The sequence below is a fragment of the Polypterus senegalus genome, unplaced genomic scaffold (genome assembly GCF_016835505.1).
Source record: "Polypterus senegalus isolate Bchr_013 unplaced genomic scaffold, ASM1683550v1 scaffold_2282, whole genome shotgun sequence".
NCBI lineage: Eukaryota > Metazoa > Chordata > Cladistia > Polypteriformes > Polypteridae > Polypterus > Polypterus senegalus.
In genome coordinates this window covers 43805-53365 of record NW_024383895.1, presented here as the reverse complement: position 1 = coordinate 53365, position 9561 = coordinate 43805, and the positions used below count along the sequence as shown (strand labels likewise).

Below are 9561 nucleotides of genomic sequence, written 5' to 3'. Positions count from 1 at the left end.
GGAACAAAGCGAGGTCAAAATAAAGACAGAGTAGAAACAAAGAAACGCCATAAAGGGGGAAAAAACAATGGGCCAAAACACATAGAGCAGGTTAGAATATGAAAACTGATTCAAAGACTAAAAAAATGTAGCCAAACACATGCAGAGCAAGATACAGAATATGAAAGCAGAAAAACAACAGCATCAAAACAAAGAAAGTAAACATCGCATTATCGCAAAAAAAAGAAATTATTATTTTGGGAGAAATAATGAAAAGGTGAATAAAGATCGAATATATGGACATAGGTGATATGAGAAGAAATATGTAAATATTGTGGGCTTTGAAGTTTAAGTCAGAGAATTTAAAAAACCAGTTTACCTCTAAAGCATTTATTGGTTACTTGGCAAAAAAAATTATTAACTGTTGATGCTGTGGATAATTTTGTCTGTGCTGAAATTCCAAACAGAAAACCTATCCTAAATTATGGTACAAAGTCATTAAACACGTGTCTCACTGACCTCATTTAAAAGATTCAGCATATTGGGACAAAAAGATTCCAAATATTGTTTTACAGAAGTTCGGGAAATAAAAGTGAAACTAAAGAAATAGCAACAATTAAAAGAAAAAAAAATCTTAAAAGTGTACCCGGAAACCAAACATGGGGTTGGTAGGATGACCCTGCACACTGTATTCAGGAGGAGCAGCTCTGGACAGTGCAATATCTCCCTGGAGCTGATGGCACGCCCCTGGGCTGGTGTAGTGCCTCGGTTTCCCACAGGGCCCCCGGGGAAATTGGAGTTGGGGGCAGCCCTGTTGGGCCCCGGGTACCGCCAGGGGGTGCTGTGTTTGGGATCCCTGAGCCTGTGTGGCAACAGCTTCATCACACCTGGAAGTGCCACCAGATCTTGGGATCAAACACCTGGAGCACTTCCAGGTGACCTATAAAATTGAGCCAGCAACCACCACTCATCGCCAGAGTGGGTGGAGGACAAGATTCGAGGGGGGGTGGTGGTGCCAAAGAGAAAGTGCTTGTTCTGTGCTGGTGTTTGGGACTGTGTTGTGGCTTTGGGGATGGGGTACAGGGAAGATGTGCCCTCCAGCTGAAGAATAATAAAATACTTTTTCTTTACATGTGCCTCCCGGTCCAATCTGTGTCGGGGGAGGCTTATAGATCTTTTTCACAATATATATACATATATATATATATATCTATACTAATAAAAAGGGAAAGTCCCCACTGACTCACTCACTCCTCACTCCCCTCACTAATTCTCCAACTTCCCCTGTAGGTAGAAGGCTGAAATTTGGGAGGCTCATTCCTTACAGCTTACTTACAAAAGTTGGCAGGTTTCATTTCAAATTCTACGGTAATTGTCATAACTGGAACCTATTTTTCCATATACTGTAATGGACTTTTAGCTCGTGGTCATGGGAGCCCGGGGCTACGTGTCACATCATCACGCCTCTCACGTAATAACGGAACTGGGCTGTGAACGCATTACTTTGAAAAAAAGGAAGAGCTCCCAAAGGCGCTGGGAAAAAAAACATACAAGCTTATTCATAAGTGCAGCTACTGCAGAAACAAAGCACGTGTAAACCGTAAGTTTAAATTAAGTTTATGGACACATTCCCTGCCGTTTGTCATGCCTTTGTCAATACTTTATTCCGAGATACAATTTAATGAGAAGACACAAGGTATAAAGGGGAGACTTTGGGATCACTTTGTAGCGGAGTTAAAATTCTGTAACGAGAAACTTTTAACTGCCGGGTCTTAGCTAACATTAAAAAAAAGCCATGGACATCGAAAGCATCACACAAGAGATCAGCTCACGTGAACTGACTGAACGCAGTAGAGTGATCACTTCCATGCATCAAACCTGTTCAAAAAATGCATTACACAATTGACAAGGTAGGAAAAGAATATTCCGAGCTGAGCTCCACTGCTAACGTGGTTTTTGCGGAAGCAACTTAGTTACGTTTGCCACCAAATACTCACAGAAAAATCCACAAGTTAAAACACACACTGTCTCTAGAGTTTCTTCACACTCTGAATGTATTCCTCACATCCCGTTATACCCTCTGATCTCCCATTTCAATTCAGATACCTCAATTCCAGTAGGCTCTGCCTCTCATGACAAGTAATAAGTCTCAGGACAGACCCTACAAAAGGTTGCGATTGATTTCAAAGGGAAGATTGCTTTTCTCCCGGAAACTTTCGTTGCATTCTCAAGAGTATCTCAGTGCACAGCTTGGTCATATTCAACCCGGGGTGCTGAACTGACAATGTGGTATACAAGAGATAAAATTAACAGATAGTTGTTGGTATATTTTCCCCCAATTTAAAAGGTTTTCTTTTTTTTAATAAAAATTTAAAAGCAGTAGAATTTTTTCTATATACAGTATATATATAGTAGATATGTTTTATATATGTATGTATGTATGCGTATATATATATATATATATTATATTTATCTGTATGTATGTATCTATACTAATAAAAAGGGAAAGCCCTCACTGACTTACTCACTCACTCACTCACCCACTCATCACTAATTCTCCAACTTCCTGTGTAGGTAGAAGGCTGAAATTTGGCAGGCTTATTCCTTACAGCTTATTTACAAAATTAGCAGGTTTCATTTCGAAATTCTAGCGTAACGGTCATACGTCGATACGGTCAAAAACGTCCCCAAGTTGAAATTTCTTATTTATAGCCCATCTTCACAAAATTTGGTGGCGGCTTCCTGCGCTTAACCAAAACCGATGTATGTATTATTTGATGGTATGGCGCCACTGTCTGCCCCTATTGAATTTTCCAACGTCACTAATTTTTCCAATTTCCCCTGCAGGTAGAAGGCTGAAATTTGGCAGACTCATTCCTTAAAACTTACTTAAAAAAGTTGGCAGGTTTCATTTCGAAATTTACACGTAATGGTCATAACGGGTTTAAATGTCGCCATGTAGAACTTTCTTATTTATGGCCCCATCTTCATGAAATTTGGTAGGCGGCTTCCTGCGCTAACCCAAAAACCCAAAGTACGTACTTATTTTGGTGGTATGATGCCACTGTTGGTCGCCATATTGAACTTTTTCAACAGTCTTTGTTACTTGTGGGCCCATCTTCAAGAAATTTCGTACACGGGTTCCCAACGCTTTAAATGAACCTTACTTACGTAATATATACATTCATAGCCTGCAGCTCGGTCACCGTGTGAGGCGGGTTGTCGCCATCCCCAAAGCCTCCCACGTTGTTGGGCCCCGCCTATATAAGGCGTCCATTGCTCCGGGCTCTACATTCCTTCCTGTTTCGCCATGGGGAAACACGCTCCCTACTGATATCTACAGCCTTTTTATTTAATCCACGGCTTCTCTGCTGTTTTATTGTTTGTTTATTACGATTATAGTTTTTGTGTAGGTATTTTTAGACTTACTTTACATTGCTCAGGTACCCATTTCCTTTATCATTCCAACCATACCCGCATTACCATGTCTATCAGGTGATCACCATCATCAAAGAACTTCACTTACGAAAATGGTTTCCATGCCGAGATAGCACCTACCTTTTTTCATTCTCTTTTGTTACATATTCCCGGCCATATCAGGCTCACTCTTGATATCCGGTGAAACATTGTGTCTTATGTTGAATGACAGGGACAGGTTCAAAGGTGTGGACTGATGAGGTACAGGAGATAATTATACTAAAATGAGCAAAATAAGAGTGAAATGTAAAAATCTTTTAATTGAAACAAACCATGAAACTCAAACCGATTATGACAGCAGCAATCGCGACAGATTTGAGACAAGATTATGTTCACATGGCCAACTGTGTTGCATGCTCAAGAGTAAGCTCAGCGCACAGCTTGGCCAATTTCAACCCGGGGCCAACTCACAATGTGGTATACAAAGAGATCCTTAACAAATAATTATAGGCATATTTTCCTCAGGTTTAATTTCTTCTTTAAAAAAATTTTTAAAGCAGTACTTACCCCTTTAGCCTTTTATTTTGCTAGTGTATATATATGTTGATATGTATATATATATGTAGATGTGTATATGTATATATATATATAGATATTTTGAATATGTGTATATGTAGATATGTACAGTATATATTTATATGTTTTATGTCTATATGTGTGTGTGTAGGCTATAAAATATATGACAGCAACACTCATAACAGTGACAAAACAATTACATTGAAATCATGTTATGTTATTTTTAAAATGTTCCTTTTTTTTTTATAACTTCTTTAACACTACCTTCACTTGGGTATTTTTGTATATATATATACTGTACATATATCACACAGTCATGCTCTTTAAATTTGATACCCTGCTGATTTGGAAATATTGGCCACTGCTTGGAAAATACAAATAATCCAGGCAGAAAGCTTTCTTTTAATTAGGGTTGTGCTTATATGAAGCAATTTATTATCACATAATTGTGTGGGCCCTTTTAAATCATAATGATAACTGAAATCACCCAAAGTAGGCTGATCTAAAGTTTACATGCCCTTGAATGTTGGAGCTGATAATACACACAGAAATTGACACAAAAGGTTCAAATTAAGGGTAATAAGGAAAAGTGTCCACACCTGTTACCTATTTGATTGTAATCCATGTCTGTGTATAAATAGTCAATTTAAATTCATGCAGAGCTGCACTGACAGCTGGATACCCAAGCCATGGGGAAAGCAAAACGAACTGTCAAGGGACCTGCGAGAAAGGTTGTTGATTTGTATAAACCTAAAGGAATTTAAAGACATCAGGAGATCTGAAAATCCCCGGCCAGTAGTGTTCAGACTCTGATAAAAAAGTGGAAAGTTAGAGGTTGGTTGCTGCCAGGCCACGGTCAGGTACACCAACCAAGATATAAGCCACAACTGCTGGGACATTTTTCGAGCTACCAAGAAAACCCACAAGCCACTTCAGCTAAGATACAGGCTCTCTGCAAACAAGTGATGTTGCTGTTTCAAATTCACAATAAGGGTACTTGAACAAACTTGGGTTTCACCGTTGAGTTGCAAGAAAAAGCCTTTACTTTGCCACAAAAACACCCACTTGTAATATGCCAAACAGCACCTAAACAAGCCGTAAAACCTCTGGAACAAAGTCCTTTAGTAATGACACCAAAAATGTACTTTTATTATCACAATCATAAACACTATGTAAGGAGAGGATCTTACAAGGCCCATGACAAAAGTACACCATCCCTACTGTGAAACATGGCGATGGATCTCTGATATTCTGGGGTGTTGGAGCTACATGGCACAGGTAACTTGGTGAAAATTGGTAGCGATTGTAAACTTAGTAAGCAAACCCATATATATATATATATATATATATATATATATATATATATATATATATATATATATATATATATATATATATATATATATATCCTGATGGGCAAAAGTCACTAATGGTACCATCTCTGTTTTCCTCAAATTGTAGAAGACACATTATGATGGCAGCTGAGTCCTCCCACATCATCCTGTAAAGTCCAACCTCTTCCAATTGGAAACCCTATAAGATCAGAAATCCCTGGGAGAAGGCATCTAGTTACATTTTAGGGCTTCTGACCTGACCTGCTCAAGAGATCTTAATTCACAGAGAAACTGAGTTGGCTAAAGGCAGAAAAAAGGCGTCTTTTACCACCAAGTCCTTATTTTTGATCTCATTAGCAGGGTGGCGATTGTCACCCATATTCTTTTCCCTTCAACTCCTTAAACAGCATATTGGATATAATAATACAAAGAGAGTCTTCAGATCTGGAGATAAGGAGGAAATCAAGTGGGTGCAGTCAGAACTGAGGAAATACCTCCAGAGTGGAAAGCCCACTACAGAGCCAAACCTGAGCACAAATTACAGCAGAAAAATATGGAAGGAAGTGGAACTGGATGAGACTAGATAGATTAGATTAGATTAGATTAGATTAGATTAGATTAGATAGATAGATAGATAGATAGATGAAAAGATAGATAGATAGATAGATAGATAGGATAGATAGATAGATAGATAGAAAAGATAATAATGAAAAGATAGGGTACTTTATTAATCCCAAGGGAAATTCATCTATGTATCACTGGCTACAAGCAGGCAGTAAAACTGCAGAGACAGACAACAAGACAGAGCTAATAAAATGAACAGTTCTTCAGCAAGTTGGACTCATTCTTGTCGTCTAACCCTCCCACACTGCTACCTTCTGTGTACAAGCTGATGTGGTTCCGAATCCACTGCCATCGATCCTGCACCTTCTACTACAATGACATCACAACTGTGGCCTCCAGGCCACTTCTGAACTGTCTTTCTTTGCAAATCAAGTAAGGCAGAGCTGAGTAAGCTGCATGAACAAGGCTGCATTTCCAATGTTCAATAATAATAGGTCTTTGCAGATTCATTTTCACCTAATCAATGTATAACAGGGCAGTACTCTTCATACATCCCAGTCAATATTAGCATGATACTTGATTTTGTGTTTTTGTTTTTTTATTGCCTTCCATATTGACTTGGTTCTCAGACAAGAAACATACACTATAAACCATCAATGCTAAAAACTTGTAATTTACTTATTTTAGCAAAAAGCAATATCATCTCTGACCATTTACAAAATCAGCTCCATTTTCAGGTTTGGGTCGAGTATTGTTATCACCCCTTTGTATGCTGTATTTCGATATAAGATATATAGAAATATATACCCTGTGGTGAGCTGGCCCTGCCGGGGTTTTGTTTCTGCCTTGCACCCTTTGTTGGCTGGGATTGGCTCCAGCAGACCCCTGTAACCCTGTAGTTAGGATATAGAAGGTTGGATAATGGATATTATTATATATCTTGGATAAAATAAGACATATGTATGAATAGAAATTTTAGTTTTAACTTATGTAATTGTTTTTTGTTTTTATTTTATTTTTTTGAATTGTAAAGTGCACCTAAATTTTTTTTGTACAATGTCTGATTGCTACAATGACAATAAATAATTTGGTTTGATATATAATCTACTTTTTAAACAATAGATACCTGAATGAATGCAATATTTAAACAATATTGGGTTACCTAATGATGTTTCTTTTCCATTAACCTGGCTGTGGTCACAGGTTTGTGTAAAGTTAATATGGTTTTCTTTAAATTTTGTACCAAGAATCTTGATCTCATAGTGGGTTTTTGAACTCTTTAAAGCACAATAGAAATGAGGTGGGGAAAAGGCTTTGAAACAGATGATCAGAATGATGAAAAGAGCTCAGTAAATGAGATAATATGTGCTAATATGGCCCTAAATTGACATCTAAGTTTTTTTTAATAGAGTAACATGCAGTGTAGACCCTGAGATCTGTTTTGAAATATAGAACATTTATGCAGTAACCAATCAAAAAATGACATTTAAAAACAAGACAAAGTGCTGCAGTACTATTAATATTAGTCTTATTTATAGCATGTGGTTCATTGGGTAGTGAGTGGCATATTTTAATTTCGTTTTTCAACTTGTTTTTTAAATTCCCCCGATAAATCCCCAGGTCCCCTTCATTGCACTGATCAGTTTGCATTTTGATCCGCATTATTCTCCAGTTTTCACTGTTAAACGCCCTATATTGTGCATGTTTTTGACGGCACTATATAAAATGTACAACATTGGCATAGACTCATTCCATTTTTACCTATTTTAGTTCACCTTATTACAGCAATATTCCCCCGCCCCCATTCCTACCTAGATGGGATGAATCCTGTTTGTTTGGTTTTTTTTTTTAGATTACAGAATCGTCTTTTAACTTTCACCCCTGTTTTTCCACTTGGTACAATCTACTAGATGAACACGGCCGAGTGTGTGTTGGGGATCCCCCCCTCTCTGTGCCAAGTCGAATTGTGAGGGGCGCCTTAGGAGCCGGTGAGCGTCACTGGGAGTCGTCTCAGTTCGCTAGACTACACGTCTGCCTCTGGCCTCAGTTTCACTCGTGCAGATTAGGGCGCTGCCGGGGGCCGGAGTTCTGGGTGACACAACTAACCCAAGACAAGCAAATGCTCGATTTGGAGCAAACCTACTCAATCGGCAATCTAATTTGCTGGTAGGAATTAAAGTGAAAACTCCAAATGAGACTGATCATGGGCAGCAGACGGCGTGACAGCCAGAGGGTCTGCTCAATTGAGCGCACCAGTAAGCAGCTGTCAAAGGGACTTGGGCCGAAGGAGCGTCCAGTACTGAAAACGCAGGTAAATCCCAAAGCAATCGCTACCAGCATGGATGCGCCTCTACTTCTACGGAATGCAGGGATTACACTGGGCATTGTCATTTCTTCCATGCAGAGGTTTTTGAGCACCACAGATTTCAAAATGCTGGGGTTTTTCCTCGCCTTATCTTTTTTCTTGTCCACTGCGTGACTCATTCGCGCTGGGAAGATCTATTTACAAAGAAAATCTTCCACGGTCGCCCCGTTGTTTTCATTTATTTTTACCCGTCGGTGTACGTCGGCATCAGATCTTGGTGGGGAAAGCCACCGGCTCCACAAATGACGTTAAGAGCGCGCCCCGGGGCTCACCTCGCCGTCCAGTACCTCATGGCGCTCTACTATTCAGAAGTTTTCCCTCAAGAGGTTCCTGCGACTGGTATCACGGCGCGGCAAGGAAAGTCCGGCCGCGCTGCCCCAAAGGGCTTCCCAAGGACTGCCGGACATCGTGCGCTTCGCCTTCTTCGGCATGCACGGCTTTGGACGAGTCTTTTCACTTTTTTTAACCTGGTGGAGAAAGCTGACCGATCTCTGATCGGCCACTCGTCCCTGTGGTCATTTTAATGTACGGACCCGCAGTTTCGTGGTGGAAAAGCTCTATCTGTCCCTTCATTACAGGCGAGGCTGGGGAGCCTGGAAAAGGCTGCCTATTTATATCATTTTTGTTTACGCCTGGGAATTTTCCTGGGGATTAGGACTCCGGCAGTACAACGCTTGTTCCTGGGATTACTCGCACTATCCTTTGAATTTTAAAGGACTCCCTCACGTTAATGTATCTCCCGGCTGGATTTGCCTCAGTTTGTACCAGGATATGCTTTCTAATGTCCTGCTTCGCGTCGAATGGTCCAAAGGCAAAGCTCGGTGGGTACCGCAAATGGCCGGTGGTGAAGGGGAGAAGACGAAGGCCTGAGGAAGACTGTGACAAACATGGGAAACACAGTTGCCGCTGCTTTAAAAGAGTGTTTATCTAAGAGCCAAATAGTCATTGTTGTATTTCCAGCCATCGTCTGTATTTCCGTGTTATCGCTTCCTTAACCCATTTCCATTTTAAACCGAGGGAATGATTCGGCCAGCAGTAGAAATCGCCCTTTTTTAACAGATTTAATGACCATTCTTCTCCTTTTTGCACACAGTTACGACGTGTCCTTTTTCATGGGGATCTGGGAAAGTTAATATTTTTTAATGGAAGAAATTTAGAAATTTCTAATGTTATTTTTTGCAAGAAGTCTGGGCAAATGACATTCTTACTTGGAGTTATAAACAAGTGTTAGAACGTAAAGTTCCCTATGAATATACAATTGATGACAAACTATTACAATAAAAAAATAATTTTATATGAAATTCATAATTAGTTTTATTTGATGCC

The 9561-nt window shown here is 39.6% G+C and overlaps 1 pseudogene; it reads left to right on the top strand.

The window, feature by feature from the left end:
* Nucleotides 1-8194: 8194 nt before the first annotated feature.
* LOC120521634 lies at nucleotides 8195-9105 on the top strand (annotated as a pseudogene).
* Nucleotides 9106-9561: the final 456 nt, after the last annotated feature.